This window comes from Phasianus colchicus, chromosome 1 (assembly GCF_987193195.1).
Source record: "Phasianus colchicus chromosome 1, bPhaCol1.hap1.1, whole genome shotgun sequence".
NCBI lineage: Eukaryota > Metazoa > Chordata > Aves > Galliformes > Phasianidae > Phasianus > Phasianus colchicus.
Genome location: NC_143436.1, coordinates 72,195,979 through 72,219,583, shown reverse-complemented (window position 1 = coordinate 72,219,583; position 23,605 = coordinate 72,195,979). Strand labels below are relative to the sequence as shown.

Below are 23,605 nucleotides of genomic sequence, written 5' to 3'. Positions count from 1 at the left end.
TGATTAGATTTCTTCCCATAATACATCCAGTGTTTTTGCTCAGCAAACCTTACTGACAATTGAATCAAGAATAAAGAGTGAGGGGGGAAATAAAAGCTGATCTCCACGTGAAAATGGGACATAAAATTAACAAGGTTCTCAACATCAAATAATTCTGTCTGCCTTCTTGTGGTCAAAAAATCAGTCTGCAAAAAATAAAAAACCAAGCACCGAAGGAAGAAAAAAAAATTGAAAAAATTCAGAATTCATGCAATGTTGAAGTCAAGTACTTAAACATACAAAACACAAGAAATCTAAAAGCTTAACTTCTCCTGGTGACATTTAAATATTTCCTTGCCCACATACTGCACATGCATCACTTTTGTATACCAGTTATGCTGTAAAATGTACATTTTCTACAGTCTTTTATGGTGCTGTGGAAATGCTAATATAAACATATCTTAATTTTTATGTCTTGCAGCATCAACCGTGCACAGAGAAAGCACCTTCATCAAAACAAACAAAAAGGCCGTACACGCTTAAATAAAATGTGGATGATTAACTGGGACACAGCAAGTCTGCAGTAGAGTTCTTTCTCTTCTAAGAATATTGGTTCATATAGATAGTAGGGCACGATAACCCAGAACACACTCTAATTAAGCTGCTGGATGCAAGAAGTGCACAGTTGTCTGTGCTGACTAACTTCAGTGAAAGCGCTGAGCTTGTCTGGTAGGACACGTTTTGAATTCACAATACTTTAATTACCACTGTAAACAGACTTTCATAGAAACTTTTCAAGTGAACGAGAATTTGTGAATGCAACGATTCAGCACAAAAGTCTCTCAGACCTGCTGGATTCTTTAATAACATTTTAGTCCAATGCTTTTTGCAGCATGCTAAACTGATCCTAAGGGAGCTGACAGTGGCTGTACAAAAGGTTAGGCTGGTAGAAAATCAGGAACCTGAGATTTCTGTTTGTGGCTTACTAGTAATTTTTACTAGAATTATCCCTAATTGCTAAAAAAGAAACTAAACCCCAAATCGTCATCTGTGGAAAGACAATGGTCATGCTGAGAACTGTAAATAAGCTGCCCATTCATTTAAGAAGGGAACACCCCTTTCTATCACCAATGAATCATCTAAGCTGCAAATAACAATTACAACTCTCACCTACTTGGTAATTCATAGAAGAACAACTATGATCTTTCTAATGTAAACACAGGACAAAGCATTAAAGTAGGCAGGATGAATAGGACTGTCCTGACTTCAACTATCCCCAATGCATGATGAATGATAAAGCAAGAAAATGGGGTATTCTATGATATCCTGAGAAAGATAGGAACATAGTAAATGGGACTGCTTCAATAGGAAATAAAAATACACAAATAATTAACTGATATATATTCTCTAATAGCAAATGTTCTCAGAATGATCCAAAAATGATATGCACGGATAGAAAGACTGGTGTAGCACACATCCTAATTTCTGAAGTTTTATAGCCATATTGGGTACCAGACTAGATCTAAATTCCATCTATTGAAGCTACAAACATTACCTGATGAATAGAAGCAGAAGAAAAGTGCTTCTTGATACATGGAAAAGAGTTGTCTAATATCAAGGGGAAACAATGGTAACGACCTACAAATACTGGCATTTGTTTGGGGTTTTCTACCTGAGTTTTTTAAAATGAATGAGTTTCATAAAGTAATGCCAAGAAAAAATAGTCACATAAAAACTATCCAATTAAAAAGACATCACCATAGGAAGCCTAACACAGCTGATGCTGAATTATTAGCAAGCCTTTTTACTTTTTTTGTTTAAAAAACGTATCTGATCATCTTTGACCCTTTGACATTAACTACGGGAAAGGAATGAAAGCTGACCATTCACCTGGCACTAGCTTACATTCCTAGCCACTGCTGATCTGTAGAGATCCATTGAGTGTCCAAGCACCATGCAAGTGAATTGCTTGTAAAACTCTTGCTAAAACTTGCAACCTACATTCAAGAGGAGAAGACTTTTACTTAACATTAAAAAAAAAAGAAATAAATTAATAAATTACAAAAGAAATCCAAGCATGTTTATGAAAGAGGATCAGATTTTTTTCATGGAGCTTTCAGAGCTTCAATTGTGTAGTGAATATATTTTGCACAAACAGGACTTAAAATATTCAAGTACAACTTGAGTTTTGAGTGCCACTGCTTTCCCATATTCAACATCTTCTCATAAAAGGCTCAGAAAAAAATTAGACACTTGAATGACACTCCACTGTGAAAAGTCTGTCCTATACCCCTCAGGCAAACAAAGCACAGAATTGCATGAGGAATAAAAACATTTATTAATAACATACCCTACTAAGAGGCCTATTAGGTCTTTCATTTATGCCACAGATATTTAGGTGTGAACTAAAAATGCATATAAATTTATCTGACACACAAAAGTGCAGTAACTTAAAAAAGCATAAAGAGCATGAGTAAAAATTAGCTATTTCTGCAAATGTCTGAAAAAAGCATTTTTGTACAGAGATCAGAGGTTTTGCAGGGACTCCACGGAGTTTTTCATCCTCTCTGCCCCCTTAACATTCTGGGCAAAAAACTCCAGGCTGTTTTCTTGCTTTGGACAGAATAATAGTCAACAGTCCTTCTCATATTACTTGAAGGCTAATAGATGTCAGCTGAGAGACTCAAACTAGAATTATTTACCTGTTCAGTTACTGGATGCACTCTTGAGTGCTCTGTTAGAGTACATAATTTCTGTTATTTCAGAATGGGCATATTCTAGCCAGCATTTGTCCTCTGAAATTTCCATGTGCACCAGTGTGCCCCAAGGATACGAGAAAGGGCACTGCAAGAGACCCTCTCACCTCTAAGTTTCTCTGTCAGCATTGAATACAGTTTCTGACATTCTGTTAATGAGAAGGAAGTGGTCCATGGAACGTACATGTGGATAACTTACCCCCAAGCACTTTGGGTACTATGCAGACAAAATGCCTGCCTTTCTTCTTTCAGCGCCTGCCTTCAAGCCATACCGGTGGCTTACACACAGTAATTTGATGTACTAGGGTTCAACTAAAAATAGATGGCAACGAAGTTCTGCCAAAAGAGGTGTCTGCTCTGGCTCATTCCACCAGCAAATGGTGTTTGCAAGAACTATGCTTGGAACCTCACATGGCTGCTTTCCAGATGTCAACATAGCAGACACATCTCAAGGAAGCAGAACATGCTTGCTGTCTATTAAAATTAAACATGTAATAGGAAGGGACCTGTATACTACAGCCATGACACTGATTTAAGAAAGTACACCAGGTCCAGCTCCTTGCTGCCACAAACAAGCACAAAATGTAAGCCCTCGTTATTGCTACTTAAAAAAAAAAAATAAAAAAAATCCTTTGAGATACTGCCTAAGACATGGATTATCAAAGCAGCAAATGTTTTAAAAAAAAGTCTTAGCATAAATGCTCATATTCTGCTTGCTGAGGCACCTGTCCCTAGGAAGGATGTCTTTATATACAAAAATCACAATAATACGCTGTTACAGTTATAAACACATAAGGCGAAGATGTACTGTCATAAACTACCTTGTAGTTCCAAGGTGGTTATTTTGAATTAATGGAAAAACACTTATTAATCCTCTGAGAAAGCTAATTTGAGACACTACATTAAAAACATGGCCTTTTGTAAGAGGAAAGAAGACCTTATTAACTCCTAGCTCCTAACTACACCTTCAGAGAATTGACTAGAAATCCAGATGTTTTTATCTCTGTAACCTATGATCTGATTCCAGTTCATTTGCTCTTTTGTCACTAATTTCACCTTAAATAAATTTGCTTTCTGTTCAGTTACTTTTTGTGACAAAAATATCTATTTGTAGAAGATATTTTTCAACTGAAACCTAAAATATCTTTCAGAACTTTCTCCCTTTATTGTTGGAGCAACAAGAATGTTTGAAATTAATTAATAATTCATGTGAAATGACTTTGGGCAGAGAATGACTCAGTAGTTCCCAAACATCATGACTAGAATTAGGTGGGAGACAGGTCCACAAAAGAGAATGGCATTTAAAGCAAAGTTTTAATGGCTATCAGTCACATGGATCAAAGAATGAGATTCTGCAGAAACCTGGAGGCCCTTTCCACACTTAGACATGAAAGATAGTGAAAGTTTTGGACTCCTTTTTCACCTGTACAATCAGAACTGCCATCATCTTGCAACCTATGATGGTATAGGAGTCACAAACTAGGCTGCCTTGTCCATGAGCCTGAAGAGGTGCACGATCCAAACTCTGTGCATTCACTGTCTCTGCTACTGCTATTGATACTGACAGCAGTGGGTTCAACGCATCTTTCTTCAAAGTCTAGCATAACCATCTTTTGATCTTCAGTGCAGTATTTCAGCAAGCACACCAGAACTGCAATATACATTGGATAAAACATGCAAAAAAAGGAGCAATTAGTGAGTATAGAAAGGAAAAAAAAAAAGTTTGACCAAACAGAAAGCAATATCAGTGTAAAATTTGATTCAAGTGTCACCACATTTACATTTTGCTAGACACAGACAGTGAATGAAGATCTAAATAGTGGCAGGTGAAGATCAAATACAGTGAGTTTGTGAAATGGAAGCTGATTGAGATGCATGTGAAATGTAAATGAAAACACTGATTACACTTGCTACCGTGACTTGACTTGTTATACGTGTACATAATTAACTCTTCTTAAGAAACTCCCTATAGTGATTGTGCAAAGTATACTACAGCCATGACACTGATTTAAGAAAATAACATAACAGAGCAAAAATGGTAACTGTAAATGAAAAAAAAAAGACAAAACATCGAGATATATTCTCTTATCTATAATTGCTCTTCAGAAATAAAAGAAAAAAGGTAGGAAAAATCCAAATGTGTCAGAGGTGCTCTAGTAGGAGTACCTAAGAGAACTAATATAGACTGGGAATGACTTCTGCAGACATAGAAGCCCACTGACATGGAGAACTCTCTGCAAGACAACAATGAAAGAGACACTATAAAAATGGAGGATGGTCCAATGCAATTGTATCAGTCATATCGTTTGATGACTAAAAACATCACTGCCTCTTGCTGACCTCCAAAAACACAAAGTCTTTGACCAATACAATGGGTGAAGGACAGTCCCAGATAGTGGGCAACTGAAGAAAATGTCAACTTTTGAGATAATCTATATGTAAATAAAAATGTAGCTGACATAGTTATAGAAGAATATTCTCTGGAATCTGGAACTGATACTTTCACACTCATGTAAAGATAAAAGTCCTCTGATTTCTTAAACCATTAAGATTATTGAGTTACACAGTTCACATTTTTATCACTAATGACAGTGAAAAGTGTATTTCTAGTGCATTGCAAGGGCTTCACCTAACTTAGACACACTTATGATAAAGAAATATCAATCCTTATTTTGCAGGTGAGGAACATATGCATAAACAGCTATGTGCTTTTGTGTGCATCACTGTGCCAGCAACAGAAAATGAACTTTTATGTACAATTACCTATATCTGCATGACGTCCATATGATCAGCTTTCTGAAAGTCTGGTAGACATAGGAAGCTGTCTTGAGAAGAAAATGGGAAGAAGCAATTTTCAAAACAGTTATCCTAAAAGAAAATGAAGCATCTGTATGCATCTTCCACCCTACAAGCCAACAATACCCAAGAAAGCCCAGCACACACTATATTTTTAGAGAGATCTTCAATCAGGTGTGGCAATTTCTTTGCCCCTCTTCACTCAGTCTATAACTGTGTTCCTTACATGGTAACTAGTCTTGCTCAAAGTGCTTACTCCATTATATAATTCCACATTTTTCCAGCAGCTTTGAGATCTTACTGTACAAGCACGGGTGAAGAAGAAAGGAAGAATAATTCTATAGAAGTAGTTTCATATGCTTTTTCACTATTGTATACACCGTTTTCTGAGATGTTTGGCACTAAGGGTGCAACGTATTAAAATGATTGATTGATTGCTTTTTAAAAATAGAAGTACTGTTCTGATACTAGGATTAACTATTATCATTAAGATACGGCAGAATTTTAAACAGCTTTGAATCTGCACCCTACTGTGAATGTAAAGCGCCCTTCCCCATTCCCCCTTGCCCACATTCTACACACAAAAAAGAGTTTTTAATAAAGGAAGCAAATATCACTAACTGCACTCCTTGCTCAGTTAGCACCCCATCCATAGGACCATGATAACAATTCCACAGTATCCCTTCAATTCCTGTACTACACTTTCAGTTTGCTTTCAGCAAACTTGAAGCCTCCCTTCCTCCCTTTTTTTTCTGAACAACACTGGTTGCTCTATGGGAGAAGCCTAATTATAGTGATTTCAAAGGTTCTTATTTTTAAACATCCTATATACTGTAGATCAAATCTCTGTCATTGAAGGGGCTGTGAATAATACTCAGAATAAATAGCATAAATTGGTGGCCTAGTGCAATGTAAGCAGGTTCTGATTCAGAGCTGGGTTAGCAACTGCAGCTACAGGGAGATCCTGCCAGCAGCACGTTTATGCCAATAGAAAAGAACAGTTGATGGCATCTACCCAAGGTCAGCTCCTCAAATTCGGGAGCTGGTCTTCTTCCAGACACTGTAAAGTCACTTGTTTAAATGCAGCCAGTCGGCAACAATTAAGCATCTAAATAAAATATGCAGAGTTTGTGCTCCTTTTGAAATCTCCTCCATGCCATGCTGTTTATTTTCTATTTCTCACAGTCTTCATTATCCAACAATCAGGCTACAAAATGGCGGTCAGAGTGAGGCAGACATTTTGTAACTGTCTCATTAAAAGCTAACGGAACAATGGAAATGCACCGAATGAAAAGAAGCAATTTGAGGAGCGAAAAGGAGCACGTAACATTACAGCTGCTGAGCTTTTAGGCAAATCCTTTATCTAACTTCGCAGAAAAGTTGAAACAAAGCCATACTGAGATGCAATCTGACCATATTTAACCCCCCATGTGAGTAAAATATAGCCCGGCATGGCCCTTTTTTGACTTAAGTACAGCTCTTCACCTACTGGAGCAAAGGCTCATCTGTCCCCCTGTCTACTATGCAACACGTGGAGTCAAGACCACCCATTGACAGTGACTCAGTCGCTATAATCCTAACCACATTCTTCCCTTGAAAGTCCAGAAACTAGTGTTTTCTATTACAGCTCCAGGAACTTTACAATGTTCAGCACAGCATTTAAAGCACTTTCACCAAAAGCAGCAAACGAGCATTTAAAAAGGGGAATCTTTCTCCATCTCTGCAGATACCTTTTCATTTCAATGTACAACAAGGTAGGAGCAGCAAAAGCAGAAAAAAAAGTAATACTGTGGCTAATAAAAGCAAAAAAATCCAAGTTTTAATAGGCACTTAATATTCCTTTCCAAATTGTATGCCTACTACATTGTTCCTAGAATTATTAACAACTGATGCATCCTAAGAGGCAAATATGCAGATCTTAAGGAAAAACCTTCAAAGCACATGCTTCTTAATAAAGAGGAACTCGCCAAATTTTACGTTTCAAGATTCAGGCATTCTTACATTGCTCCCTCTGCAAAAGAAACAAAAAAAAACCCTAAACCAAACCAAAATAAAGAAGTTCCCTCAATAACTTTATAAATATATAGGTTACTACAGAAGTCCTATTTATTTCCATGGAAATGACAACGGATACATAGAACACATAACACAGGCAGAGAAAATTACCAGCTACAAAACTGTTTTTCAACATAGTCACAGATGAGCTGCTCTGGACACTCTTCATTTCATGATCTGACAGCTGTGCGTGGATGTCTGGAACGTGGCCTGTCTTCCATGTTGCTGTCATCAGTGCTGAAAGGCACCACCCGCTGCCTCACTGTGCTCACATCCACTGTTTGGTCTACATAAATGTTAAGCAAGCATCAGTGGATGTCAATGGATGGCCATTTTTTTTTCTGCATGGAGGAATTCAACAACACAGCTTCGCTTTATATGCACTTCCATGTCAGACATCATTTTGTCAGACTGCCCCTCTGCTGCCATCTGCCACATGGCAACAAAATTTAATGGAATAGTGGTGGGATGGCTCAACCTCTGCTGCCATATCATCAACATCTGCCTCTGATGTCGTGGGCCAATATAATAAAAGAGGAGGCATTACTTTCAGAGCAGCCCTCATTAAAAGCTGTGTTTTTGTCATCCCCCTATAAATCAAATATGGCTGAGGGGATTTTGTGTACATTTTTTAAATTATATAAAATTAGCTAAGAGACCAGGATAATGTTATGTTTGAAAATGAGGATACAGTTTAAAAAAAAAAAAACAAAACACTCTGGAATTACAAAATTAAACAACAATCATTATTAATTTGACTTTGAGGTAGTTGTAGTAGATGACAAAAAGAAAAATCAACCAAACAGGTTAAGACTTAATTTCACAGACGTTATCATGGGCATACTGACACCAGAAGAAGCAAGGCTAAAGTAACACACCTTCCTTTCTGCTTTCCTTACCAATGCTTGCACTCCAGTATGACACCATTACGTCAGTTCAACAGACCAAGCAGTAAAACAGGCAGAGAGAGAGCTCAGAGGAACGGGAAGAAGTGGCTGGCTCTCAAGAGCTGAAAGTTTGTTCACCAGGCCTAGGCGCAGGCAGCAGAGTGAACCAGCTGCCTGGATAACTAGCCTGCAGAGGCTTACTTCAAAACTTTGTATCTTTGTGGTAAATGAGAGGAAGCTGGTGTGCCTGGCTGCAGAGAAAGAAAATGACTCAGCTCGAGTCAGAGGGTCAAACGTTCTCAGAAAAGAGTAAAATTTAGCCTACAGTTTACCTACCACAGTAACAGATCAACCAGTAACGCTGTTTCTCTCTGTGCCTTTACATTAGAGAGATTTCCAGCCTACACACTGAACCTTAGGAGAGATACAGCAAATAAAAGGAGATTTGTTCAGGCTGGCTGGACCTGCAGTGTATATAAGAGGACAGAAGGAGAACTATTACCGCAGCCTGCCCCCTCTGCTCAGCCAGAGCCATTCTGCCTGGGTGTATGTGCAACACTGTTAACATGCGGCCGAGGTCCCACTGCAAATGCTGCTGCAGCCAGCCCAGAGAGAGATGCATCTGAAGAGACCAGCTGCTTGCAACCTCTCCTTGGTAAGCCAGTGAAGGCTAAATCTTACAGCACAATATAGCCTTCTGTGTTTTATGGGAGATGTTATTTCCCTCAGACATTTATTTTGCAGTGTCCTGTATCTTAGTGGTGGGGCCAGCAATCTGCCGCACTGCTGTGACAACAGGTGGGACAGCTCCTTCAAAACACAAATAGACCTGCCAAAATAGGGATGCCTGCCAAGCTTAGTACGTACACGCTATGTTCAAAGGTTACGAACCATCTCTAAAACCACTGATTCAAAAGCTACATGGATTATAGTTGTGCTTTGCTTTCGTTACAAAATTCTCCAACCATGGAAAGAATTCTGAGTTTTTCTACAAACTTTGAAAACGCCAAAGTTGATGAAGACGTTCCCTAAGGGTTGTGATCCTTCAGAGGATCTGAGGTAGAAGAAAAGAAGCTGTGAGTTAATGCAGGGTTTCACACTGGAAGTGTGGGAAACTCGTAGTTTCAAGAGTTTTCCTTGCAAAGGCAGGTGAAGTTCAGTGGTTTCTCTGATATTTTACCAAGAGTGTCTGGGTTCATTTGAACTTGAAACTTAAAGCAGAATCCAGTAGCTGCAATCTTAAACAAGGTAAGACAAAGATTAAGAAAAAAAAACATCTGCATGAGCTCCTGGGAAATGAATGCACTAGTTTTACCTGCTGAGACTCAGGAAACAAAAAGTTTCCACACATTGCTGTTCAGCTTTCACTTAGGGAAAACATTAGGGAGGTATGATGGAGGCATGCTTGCATGACGTTTTTTTACTTATCAAAGTAAGGACCCTGAGAATAGACTACAGAGTACTTGTTACCTTCCCTTCTCACTACTTTTCTTGCAACTGTTCATGTATTTCTGGAAGTTAAGCAGTGCTGTTCCCACAGGAAAATCTGCTGTATTACAGCCTCCCCCCCGAAGGCTACCAACAGTTACTTTCAGCAAACAGGAGAAAATGAAAGAGAAGTTGGTGCTAGCCCTTAAATTAGCCCTTAACACTTAAAAAGGCCAAACAGTCACACTGAAGCAGTATTTCTCTTAAAATAGCACTTCTCACCTGTCTCCCCTATATCTGCAAGCTTTCAGGGCTGATAAAACAAATGACTTGGAGTCATTTCCAGTACCTCCATGACGTGAATCATAATAGCACACGACACCGTGAATCTCTGTGATAATCTGTGACAGCTAGCTGATGCTGAACTTTGAGCAGCCCCAGTCCTGTGGTTGCAATAAAACCCACAACGTAAGCCAGAGATGCAAGAGTGTGGAAGAATACCATTCACATGGTCACCGTGGTCTACAGCCATAAAACATATCAACTTTGTTTTGCCATATGTTAGAATAGGAAAAATCGTATCCTGTAGGGTGTTTGCAATATAAAGATTAATAAAACAACAGCAAAAATTTGAAGAGGGGTTCAGAAATCATACTAAAAAACAGGTAATTGGTTAAAAAGATAAAGGATGTTAATTATAATATGTTGTATTTCTTTAATACATTTTAAAAAGTACTGTAAATGTTTTTAGCAGTGAAAAATGCTAATACTCTTTAAACCGGATTCTACTGTTTAATCCCTAGAGAAAGAAAAAAATTAAGTTTTGTCAGCATTGGTTTTTGGTCTTCTTTTGTGAACTATTTCTTAACCACTTGTGAACGCTGGAAATTGTATATGCTGTATATCTAGAAACATGTCACCTAGAATCCTCCTTGTTCTCCAGTTATCCTTCAACACAGCAAAGTTGTAAGAAAATGAACTATTTATAACAAAGTTTTTCAAACAGATCTCTTGAGGAGTCACCATTCCATTCTCCCTTATGCTGTTGTTGCTGCCTATTTAACTGAGTGAGGTTTTGGAGAAGGGCAGGAAAGTTTTTTGCAGACAATTATGAACTATAATGTCTGGGTTTTTTCGGATGCTGTTTTGCATCCATATTTGATATATCTGTTTCCTTGTGGAGGAACTTAACAGTTACACAGATGAGAGAAACGGATACTGTGGTGAGTATAGAAATGCTGTATTTTTTGACTGTGACGCTGGATAATATTAAGCTGTAAAAAAAATCATCTCTAATAAATTGAACTACAACAAGAAGAAACTCCAGAGTACTTTCTTATTCATGTACAAAGCAGTGGATTTACCATTAAGACCAATGTATCCCTTCATAACTTTCTCTTCATCATTTATGTAAAACCAGTTGCCGTGACAACTAAAATAATTACTTTAATAAAGCAGTGTCCCCCAACATTTTAAATACTGCAGGCTCCTGAGAAAAATCTACTCCTCAACTCCAAAGACACAAAATGCAGCAAAAAAAGGAAGTCAACAACAACAACAAAAAAACCAACACAAGACATGAGATACCTGTACAGCGAATGCATTTTGCATGGAAGTGGTGTTTCTGGTCCACAACTCCAAACACAAGCTTACTGCTTATTATAAGCGTTACTACAGCTTTACTACTTCCTATGGCAAACCAATCAAATTTGTGTCTGTTAACTCTACTACAACACACATAACCCAATGCACAATGCAGGTGTTGTGATGATATAGTTTTAAATGCTAAGATCTCTGTACAAGGCGTCAGTTAAATTCAGGTGTGAGGTAGTGATGAAAGGTTCATGAAGTATCAAGAGAGAGTTGTTTCTGTACATCTGAGCAAGCAGCTTTCAAACCAGTCTACACAGATGAGGTAAAGGAGATATACCTTTGCAGGAAGAGATTTTCATAGGGTAAGAAACCGTCCTAAAGATTACTCTCAGTTGTAGAGACAAGAGTATAGGTCAGTGAAGAAAAAAACCCAAAAAACTGGTGGGAAATTATGAGAAGGAAATTGTGAACACCTTGGTTCATTGGAGTGAAATGCTAACTCTATAAATTCTGCACGCATGTTCTTCAGATATGGACTTCTGTGTGCTTTATGCCGTCCTGGAGAGACTGCTTCCTATTCTACAAGGTTACACAGCTCACTAACAGTTAATGGAGAATGTATAAAAGAGAACAACTACACATTGTCAAGGGAGATGAAATCAAATATCCCAGCAGACATTCCTGTTCATATGACATTCTGGCCAACAGGCTTCTTCAGATACTGAAGTGATAACAACACAGTTTTCTTATTAATGTTAGTTCAGTGGGAATTCAACCGAATAAATATTTCAAATTAGCAATTTCTTTCAGCAATTTTGGGATGGCAGCATAACATCTGTATCTGTCTCTCTGTAATGTAACAACAGCTTAAACTTCAAGTTTGCCTCCCTGCAACATTAGGCATCACATTACTAATGCAGAGCTAGATTATCATTCTTCTTCTAACCTTAATGAGTTTTAAGTTATCTGAGTGGGGTTCAAACTAACAAGAATGGGTAGTGGCAGCAGCAGCATAGCCACTGCATGGTGGGTGCAAGGGACTGTATTATCTGCCTTAGAAACTGATCCCTCACACTGCTAACATGCAGACAGCTTCTGGGACCCAGACTGGCTAGCCAGACTTTGGTTTGGTTGAGTTTTGCTAAGACACATTTTTGGCACAGACTTCAGCCCTAGTTCTTACTTGTGCGACAGTGAATCCACTGAAAAACAGTGCTTGGACTACCAGAATGATTTGATTAGTGGCACAGCATGACTGGATTAGCAGCTGATACACTGTGTTAACTCAAGTTTCAAGTCTCTCGCCACTTCTCTATTGCATTACCCATTTAAATATCAGTAGCACTTGTTCTTCAAATCAGGCTCCTGAAACCAATGGACTGGCTGACTCAAGAGAAAAGCACTACTCAACAAAACTAGAGGGCTTTGTGGGTGACTGAAGTTGAGTTACTGGTAACAGCCAAGCTGGGTCTCCAGTTAACTATCTCTTCAGTGCAGACAGATCCTTATTGTACAGATGCAGACTCAGAGTACATAACATTTTTAATATTCCCTTTTTTTCCCCCAATAAAGTATTTATTTTCTTAACTACTTTGATGAATGTGTGATTAACACCATGTTTCTAAGTTTACAGAGCAGGCTGTGTTTTAAAGATATTTTGAAGCCTACACACTGCATAATTTATTCCATCTACATTTTTAACTTTTCAAAGGTTCCTTCTGATACGTCACACGTTTCTGAGTAGGAATCACATACAAATTACTTGGGTTAGAATTGCTACTTTCATGAGTTTTATGTTCAAATCTTCAGTTTCTTATTTCTTTGCAATAGTGAAAGAGTTAATCTCACATCTAAATGGGAGTTTGCCCTTAATAAGAAAGCATTAAAGCAAGCCAAGAATAATAATCTAAATGAAGGCCATTCTTTTGCCTTTTGTCAATATTTTCATAGCGACAAACAGATCAAACACATGATATTTTTTAAGGCTTGTATTTTTTCCCTCTTTGTAAATCATAAATGCTTTGGTATATTTAATTTCAAAATGAGCTCCCTGGGGATTAGGCTAACATGATGGATTAAAAAACCTTCAGAAACTATTACATCTTAGATGGAAAAGTACACAAAATGTTCGTTTGCTGCTTCCCCAGCTCATTTGCTGGCTGTTTCTCTTTCTCCTACACCTAAAAGAATCAAGTTGTCTGCATTAATCAGAAAAGTTTCATAGTCTTGCTCTCAAACTTCAAAATGCTTCAGCACTTTTTTTCTAATTAAATTAAAGATTTAAGACTATATTCAGAGGAAAGTACTCGAGAGCCCAAATATTTTCTGTGCTACACAGATTTGGCATATTCATGTGGGAAGAGGTAGAAAACTCACTCCTGCACTATGAATTCAGGCCTTGAAAAGCACAGGGAATGCTTGCATCTTGTGACAGTCTGCACAAGTACTACTTGAAATGTTTTTGAAGATCCAAGAGCTTGTTACTCATGAATCTTCACTGGTTTTAAACAGCCTATCTTAACAAAGACAGAAGACGCTTCTCACTGAGCTGCATTTGTAAGACCTGACTAACTTATCCATGCAAGAGCATAAGGACAATAGCTCACTGTCCAGATGGAAAATATTCCTCTTGCTTGTCAGAGGGGATTTATTTGGTGGACTTGAATGTCCTTTCTCCTATCCTTTTGTCCTTATCATTGCACACCACTGGAGGGCTCCTGAATGATCAGTACAGCTTTTAACAGGGAGCTAGGAAAGGCTTTTTCCCCCACTAGATAAGTTCCTTCCCTAGAAAAGGTTTTTGTATAAACTGTAAACTTTGGTCCAATCGCAGATGGAAGTGAAGGAAGTGGTGGCAATGAGACAGCCCTGAAGTCTGCCTGGACAGAGTGAGTATCAAAGCCCCAGTCCAGACAGGGAACCTGGGTGGGACCACCTCTTCTTTCATGCAACATAGAACAATTTTAAAAATAGAAGCAAAAGTGATAGGAAAAGCTTTTGTTTGAAGAGTCATCCAGCTGGCCTGAGCAGCAGTGATGCTTACTAGCATGAGACAAGATCATACAGAAGTGCCCATGTGGCCTTGTGATCACCCCTCTCCTGTGTGATATGAGCACACCCAGCACTGAGCCAAAGTCAAAGTGTGTCCTCTTGAAACTGCCGCAGTGGTAAGGACAGAGACAAACCACTGGCATATGGCACCCAAGGTTTTAACAGATCTCTCAGAGAAACAAAAGCTTCAAAAAGTTTATGAATTTCAGCTTTAGCAAGGACACAGTTTTGAGTACTTACCATATACGTGAAACAATTGAAGTGTTTTGTTGTCTTTTTTCTTTGCTGTGTTTATTTTGGAACTGGCTATTTTTAAGGTCACAGTCCCTGCTAAGGGAGGAAACTGTATCTCTAGGGTATTGAGAATTAAACATAGGAAAGAAAAAGGCACAGAGAAAGTAGCTGTCTTTACACAGAGAGCTCAAATGTTTTGTTTCCTTCCTTGTTCGGTCTGTAGTAAAAAAAATAAAATAAAAAAAAAAAGAACTTTACAGTAAACACTGAGTCATGCATTTAAAAAAAATTCTGAGTTTGACAAGATTTCTTTTTTAACTTTTTCCCCCCTGGAATCCCTTCTGATAAACTGCAACATAAAGGGACATTATCACTTCTTGACTAGTTTTTATCAATTCAAAGGCTAGGCTTACCACTCTCCACCGTGGTGACTTCTGTAATGGGTCAAGCCAATTATCTCATGCAGTGTCCTACTTCAGATATATGAATAAGGGGGTAAAGAAGGTAGCAAATGTTTCCAGGGTCTTGGAAAAGCCAGCTGAGATGGAAATCAGCTACTGCAGAGGCATGCATTGCACTGACACCACGCTTCTGTGTCAGGAATCAAAGGAAACTACTGCAGAAGGAATGGTGCAAGAGAGGAAGGGATTGAGCAAAGAGAGAGGCTGTGAAGACAACCAAGCTAATTACATGGTAGTTAAGTGCAGAACTTTACACTTATCAACTCTGCCTGTGCTTTAGGAGGTCGCAAGAGATGTTACCACAACAAAGTTACACTGCATACTTGACAAAAAGAATTCTAGTGTTAGGAGTTAAACTCTGGAGTGTTAGGTGTTAAATAATGCAAAGTGGGATCAATGCCAGCAGTGATATGAAAATAAGCTTCATAACTTAATTGCTCATTTGCAAAATACCAATGTTATTTATTTAAGCAACTATGACCTTTTCTCTGATGCACTAGTAATGTAATGTTCATGTGTGGCTGTCAGAAGAGCATCATGATGATAGAATAGTAATACCTTAGATCAGGAGTTGCCCAATTTATTTTGCTGCAGTAGTACCCTTACAGAAATAGAGCTACAGCTCTATCACTGTGCTACAGAGTAGTACTCACTGTGCTACTACAGCTGTGCCTTACTGAGACAGGGATTACAGATGCTTCCAATTCTAACTCAGGCTCTGTATTTGCACTGAATGCACTTCTCAAATGTATTTTTCTCATGTGTGAACCACAAGAAATACAACAATATTTTGGAAATTCCTCTTCTTAGCTAGCCTCTGTTCTTCAGCTTGCATCCCAGATTAGGGTATGTCAGGTACGCTCTTCCAACTGGCAAGAAGAATCATTTTAAGGTGCATAAGATGCTTTCCATGGCTCTACTGAGACAGATAAAGCATGTACAAGCAAGGAACTCCATGTGCACAGCAGCTCAGAGGATACAGAATGTCCACTAAAGTTAGGGAACATTGTGACTAAAACAAAATCAAGAAGGCTAGGAATTGTAGGAAGAAACTCTCATGCCTTAACAATGGTACAATTCTAGACATTCATCTGTTCTTTTACAAAAAAGTCAGTAATAAGATGCAATCCTTAATCAGAAGTTTCTACTTGCTATTTGGGCCCAGTGTGGGTAAAGAACACCAATGAAGTGTAGCAGTTATCAAAACAGGAGATGAAGAGAAATTCTGGAAAAGGGTTCTGCACAGAGGAAAAGTAAGAAAGAATTTATCCAAATGTTTCTTAGATAGGGCTATTTTGCTGAAAGAACTGGGCTCACACTCAAGCATCTTCTAAGAAACTACCTACCTATACTCAATTTATCTTTAGGTGATATCTACACGTTCATATGCAGAATACATACTTGCATCCTACCTTCCAGAGACATAGAAGTGGCATAGCTTTTTGTTTTAATCATCCATGTATATATTATGTAATATACTTTAATGTAAGTATGTAAAAATACAGATCAGAACTAGTGTAAAGGGAAAAGAGTGTGACCTCTCCATCCCTTTTAAACACATCAGTAGGCTTTAATATAGTCAAGCTACACTGTTAGCTGTATTAACACAATCAAATCTTGTAAGGGAACTGTGCATGCTAGAATGAGAGCACTTGTACACTTAAGAACTAATAGTATTAAAAAACATATGGTTACCACATTAAAAATTAAGCTTTTAAGAGTTCAGGAAGGAGATCAAGAGCCTGTAAAGCATATTTAGATAGTGAATACATAAGTATTAGGTTTCTGTTGTGGAACTAGCTTTATTTAAAATTTGCTGTATAGCAGCCAATCCACAGTTCTGAATGCAATGAGAAACCCCTAAAGCAGATGATGTTATTCAGTAGAGTTTCAGACTATTCTTCCTGACACGCAGAGGAATGTAGGCTTACCAAGAAAGATATAACAGAAACATCAAATAATTAATTCTGAAAGAATGCAGAACCCACGTAGATACAAAGAGCATTGTGTTTCATTTGACCAAAACCAGAACACAATGCTGAAGTGCTGTGAAGTCTTCTAGAAGTTTAGGATGTGGCAGGATGTTCTAATTAAGTGTAACTGTACTCAGCACTGGTGAGGCTGCATCTTGAATAATGCGCTCAGCTTTAGGCCACTTGCTACAAGAAAGACGTTGAAGCCCTGGAGTATGTCCAGAAAAGGGCAACAAAGCTGGAGGAGTCTGGAGCAGAAGCCTTACGAGAAGCACCTCAGGGAACTGGGAATGTTCAGTCTGGAGAAGAGGAGGCTCAGGCTTATTACTCTCTACAACTACCTGAAAGATTGTAGAAGATTGGCCTCTTCTCCCACGTGACTTGCAATAGGACAAGAGGTAACAGCTTTAAGCTGTATCAGGGGAGATTCAGGTTGGATATTAGGAAAAATTTCTCAACAGGCTGCTCAGGGAGGTGGGAGTCACCACCCCTGGAGGTTTTCAAGGAAAGGGCAGATGTTGCATTGAGTGACATGGTTTATGGTGACGGGTTGACAGTTGGACTAGATGATGCTAGTGGTCACTTCAACCTTCATGATTCTATGATTCTATGCTATCTTGCAGGAATGTGCTGGTTTTTATTCTCCAGTTTTCTGGCAGCATGAACACTCTACAAAATGTAAATGGCTTGTGCTTTTAGCAATGTTTCTTAAAAGTATATTTTAACTATGAATGAGCAGAACAAAAATCTGTTCATGTGAAGGACCATGCTCTTAACAGACTTAGGTGACTGACTTACCAAAATGGTTCTGTTTGGAGTCATGGTACTTCTCAATCTCCCTTGTTAGCTCTGAATCATGTCTGGAAAGACTACCAATAGGCTGATTCTGGTTTGCATCTTATCAGTGAACCTAAAATAAAGAAAATAATTTTGTTCAGAATTACTTTTATTCTCCATGCCTCCAGAAACCTAAGAACTGTAAAACTTAAGTAGTGATATATTTGAAAATTGCACTGAGCTGTTAAAGATAACATCCCAACTCATAATTGACTTTATACAAGACGGAAGGCAATTTTAAGATAAGGTCTAATCTACAAGAGTTTCTTAACCATAACATTTAGAGCTCAGGTTATGTTCAGGCATAAGTCAGAACCTCAGTTAATTTTCTCTTGTAAGATGTGTTTCCAGTGATATGCTGATTAAAAAAATATATATATATAAATATTCATTACTTAAAAACCTGGAAAAATGTCAATTCCTGAATTCCAGTTTCTCACTATAACTATTTCAAACACTCTCCCTTATGGAAGAATACCACATTGGTACTCAAGAACAGCATGGCTCATGCACTTTTACACTGACAAGAGGACTGTAAGAAAAGCAAAAATCTTTAGTTTTTTGTGTGAGTCAGGTGAGCACACAGCACAGCAGCCTAAGATATCAAAATACTTACGCTGCACATTCTTGACACATTAATTGTCCAGTCCACTATTTAATAAAATCATTGAAGAATCCGTATGTGTTGATAACCAAATCATGAATCCTCTTCTCTCCAGAACAACATTAGACTTTACATAAAGAATAAAATATTCTGATGATCTCTGCAACAAGTACGCAGTTTACACATTCTGGCTTTCACAAACTATTTTCTCACTGCTAGAAGACTCAGGCACAAGTATCTGAAGTAAAGAAATCCTGTTGCATTTCATCCAATAAGTCAGCTGGTGGGAAAAAATCACCCCCCTTCTACACTACATCTTGTTAACTAGGAATATTCCCAAACTCCCTTTCAGAACTGTTCAGAGGTTGTATCATAACTGCCAAGTGCATTTAATAATACATCACTGAGTTGCAAAATCCAATTGTAGAGACAAAAATGTTTGCTATTTATGTAATTACTTCAAACATCCAAGCAAAAATAAACCTGCCTCTATTAGAAAGTTGTTGTGAAGGTAATTTTAGTTTCAGGAAACTACACTTGATAAGTAAGGACACACGACAATAATGGTGTTTTCTATCATCTTCAGGTCTGTAAAGGTGCTGGGAAAAACAATCAAAAATCTTGCTTCAAGGAATACCAAGTGCCAATATCTACAGTGAAAAAAATCTAACAATCTACAGATTAATTTATGTTCAAATGTGGTATCCTCCTTTTTCTGAACTCTCACTTTATACCTCTTCAGAACGTAACACAGAAATGCATTTTCTCATTCTTCCTTTGTGAGAGCTGCTGGTGGAAGTGGAATGGAAACGAGCAGTGAAAACAATGTAAATGTCACTGATAATCTTTTAATCTTTTAATTAAGAAGCAAAGCACACCCATGATGGAATCTGATTTGTTTTTTACTACTTTTAAAACTTCACAACTTTCAAATTTCAAATAATGATATGCTTACTCTTCTATTAAGGAAACACAGCTTTTTAACATATCATCAGTGAGGTTGCTGTGTTATTCATATATTCTACATTCTTTCAATCTTTTTTATGGTCTTTCCTAAGGTATGGTTCATTAAAAAAAAAAAACAGGTGGGACTCACTGTCTTAAACGAAAAAGTTTAAATAACACTATACAGAATCACAGAATCACAGAATGACCTGGGTTGGAGGGGACCTCAAGGATCATGTAGTTCCAACCCCCCTGCCTAGCAGGGCCACCAAACATACACCTTTACTAGATCAGGTTGCCCAGAGCCTCGTCCAACCTGGTCTTGAACACCTCCAAGGACGGGGCATCCACAACATCCCTGGGCAGCCTGTTCCAGGACCTAACCACCCTCCTAGTAAAAAACTTCCCCCTAACATCCAACCTAAATCTTCCCTCTTTTAACTTAAAACCATTTCCCCGTGTCCTGCTATTATCAGCCCTTATGAAGAGTTTACTCCCCTCCTGGGAGTAAGTTCCCTTCAGATATTGAAAGGCTGCAATGAGGTCGCCCCGCAACCTTCTCTTCTCCAGGCTGAACAAACCCAACTCCCTCAGCCTGTCCTCATAGGGGAGGTGCTCCAGCCCCCTGATCATCTTCGTGGCCCTCCTCTGGACCCTTTCCAAAATCTCCATGTCTTTTTTGTACTGAGGGCTCCACACCTGAACACAGTACTCCAGATGGGGCCTCACAAGAGCAGAGTAGAGAGGGACAATCACCTCCCTATCCCTGCTGACCACCCCTCTCCTGATGGAGCCCAGGATCCCATTTGCTTTCCGGGCTGCCAGAGCGCACTGCTGGCTCATGTTAAGTTTCTCATCTATCAGGACCCCTAGGTCTTTCTCTGCCGAGCTGCTCTCAAGGACAACTCCCCCCAGCCTGTACAGGTGCCTGGGGTTCTTCCGGCCCAAGTGCAAAACCTTGCACTTTGCCTTATTGAACCTCATTAGGTTCACCCGAGCCCAGCTTTCCAGCCTGTCAAGGTCCCTCTGAATGGCCTCCCTTCCCTCCACCGTATCGACTGCACCACTCAGCTTGGTGTCATCAGCAAACTTGCTGAGGGTGCACTCCATTCCCTCATCAATGTCATTAATAAAGATGTTAAAGAGCACCGGTCCCAAGACAGACCCTTGAGGGACACCGCTCGTTACCGGCCTCCACCTGGACATAGAGCCATTGACCACCACCCTCTGTCTGCGGCCTTTCAACCAATTGCTTATCCATCTAGTTGTCCACCCGTCAAATCCACCTCCCTCCAGTTTGGAGATGAGGATGTGATGGGGGACCATGTCAAAGGCCTTGCTCAGGTCCAGGTAAATGACATCAGTTGCCTTCCCTTCGTCCACCAATGCCGTCACTCCATCATAGAAGGCCACAAGATTAGTTAAGCATGACCTTCCCCTGGTGAAGCCATGCTGGCTATCTAGGATCACGTGCTCGTTCTTTATGTGATCAAGCATATTGTCCAGGAGGATCTGTTCCATAATCTTCCCAGGCACGGAGGTGAGACTCACCGGCCTGTAGTTACCCGGGTCCTCCCTGCTCCCCTTCTTGTAAATGGGAGTGACGTGACCCTTCCTCCAATCGTCCGGGACCTCACCTGACAGCCACGACTTCTCAAATATGATGGAGAGCAGCTCAGCAACCACCTCAGCCAGCTCCTTCAGGACCCTGGGATGCACGCCATCTGGCCCCATAGACTTATACTCATTCAGTCTAAGGAGGCAAAATATAACCAATCATATTTCTTTTTCTCATGTTTCTGTGCTCCTAAGGACATAAACAGTATTAATAACACATCCTATGTAGCAGCTCCTGTTGTTATTCACCAAAACACCTAAAAAAAGAAATTCGATGCAGCTTACAATAGCTTCAAATAATTCACAATTAGCCTCATCTTGTCTTTCAAGTCAAAGAAAGTACATCAGGATCCTGAGTTCTAAGATGCAATTTATTACACATTTTTTACTAAGTACTTTCTGCTGCAGGTACTGAATTGGCAAATATTTTTTATTCCTCAAAGCACTGCACTGAAAACACACACATGAATTTAAAAAATTTTGTTCATACAATAGAGGTATGTGTGAACTTAACTACATCTTTCCCCATTCAGACAGACATCTGTATATTCCTTGCCTGGACTCTGGCAGTCGTCTAGAAACAGTTCTCTCTGCAGGGTGCTTTGCTATGATTTGATTTTTGAGGAGAAGTGGTATTTAGTCTTGCTAATTACATTTTCCAGAAAGTGCTTCTGACACATTTCTTCCCTCCTCAAAATCATTTTTATGATTATCAGTACAAATTGAGCTCCCAAGAATGGACTGTTTTCTAAAACATACATCAGGTTGAACAGGTCAAAATGGAATCCATTTCCTTTTCTTCATATATTTTTTTCCTACGATGGATAAAAAATTCTGTAAATCCATATTCCAGACATTGCTCAATTATCTTTTATGAATAGTATTTTTGAAAGATAACACACAGTAAAATAAACAACAACTTCCTAAATTATAAATAATAAATTAAAAAAAGATAATCAATACTTAGCTTCCACAATCAAGCCTATCAACTCAAACTGCTCTGTTTCTATAAAGAAAGGCTTTCTTCCACCTGTACTGAGAATCTGGTGTAAGCCTAATCTTTCATACAGAGAATGTCCTGCCTTCTAGCCTGACTCTCAAAGCCAGCTGTGCTCTGGTTACCTCCTTCACATGGCATGTGTCTTACAGCCTCTTAAGTACAACTCCTTGCTTTCCCTAGAAATGATGGTGTTCACACTGTATTTTGTGTGCCTACAAACAACAAGTGCTCATTTCACAGATTAAAAAAGGTTTACTCCAATTGTAAACACAACATACGCATTGTAATACTGTTGGGATTTCCTTTTGCTTCACTCTATCAGGAGCTTTACTATATCACTACACATCACAACCAATGTACACTCATCTGTGCATATACATGTTCTACATGTTTACCCTCTGAAATACGAATTAAGGAAATGCTGACAGCCTGTTCTTTTGTCTGTGCATTACTAACAGGAGAACTACAACGCACAGTGGATTTCAATCAGAAATTAAAAAGAGAATTATTCTGTATATTTCCCTTTCTTCATATGCACGACTAAATCAGCTGTGTCTTCTATGTACTAGTGCAGATAGATACTGCTTTCATACAGTTATAAATAATCACCAGAAGAAATTAGCAGGGAGAAAACTCATAAAAAGCCTTACTACTTTTGTTTATTTATGCACTGCATTTCACAGCACTTTTTCCTCTCGTAAGTCAACCAGTTAGACACTGCTGAAAGAAACAGCAACAGGAAAAGAAAGCAAGCCTTGGAATTATTTCCTCAAAGAAACTAAAAGCAAACTAAAAACGAGAACAATATTCAAACAGCATTATATTAGAAATGATATTCCAGATTCTACCAACTGGGGGAAAAATGGCAAGCTAAGCAAATTGCTTTACATCTCCCATTTTGTTAATTCTTCACAGGCATATCTACCTACACAAGACTTAGGCTGAAATCCCGTTTAATCTCTCCCTAGACTATCCAGGAGACATCCTATTTAAATATGTTCTCATTTTCTTCAAGTCATGTTATGGTTTTCTTTCCTGGGAGTGCAGTGTGCTGGCCTGAGAGGGTAATGCAGGTAACATTTAATATGTAATTGTACAGTAATAGTAGCATTTATCAACTCTGAGTTCCACTGGCACTATTAATTCTCACAGAATATACCCATGTAACTGAGGCCACATATTCTGGGACTCTGAAACACTGCAAACCAACAGAAAGGGAGCGAATTCAAGAGCAGGCATCTGCACAAAGACCAGTGACTAAAACGAGTCTGTGTCCTGGTTCCATGAGCTGCTGTTAGCATTTTCTCTCACCCTCCTGAATATACAGCATTTCATAATCACAAAGGAACAAGAAAAACCAAACTATCTATAAAACACACTAGTTTCCCT

At 38.8% G+C, this 23,605-nt stretch overlaps 1 long non-coding RNA gene across 16 annotated transcripts in view; it reads right to left on the bottom strand.

Moving 5' to 3' along the window:
* The window catches only part of LOC116231459 (uncharacterized), a 142,379-nt gene that overhangs the window by 40,257 nt on the left and 78,517 nt on the right, over nucleotides 1-23,605 (bottom strand). For 15 of the 16 annotated variants that reach the window (XR_016469665.1, XR_016469673.1, XR_016469669.1 and 12 more), the window contains one exon: nucleotides 18,012-18,123. This is a non-coding gene — a long non-coding RNA (uncharacterized LOC116231459). Of the gene's footprint in view, nucleotides 1-4,158; nucleotides 4,387-5,498; nucleotides 5,561-18,011; nucleotides 18,124-23,605 lie in introns of all 16 variants that reach the window. The other variant, XR_016469670.1, reaches the window with a different exon arrangement.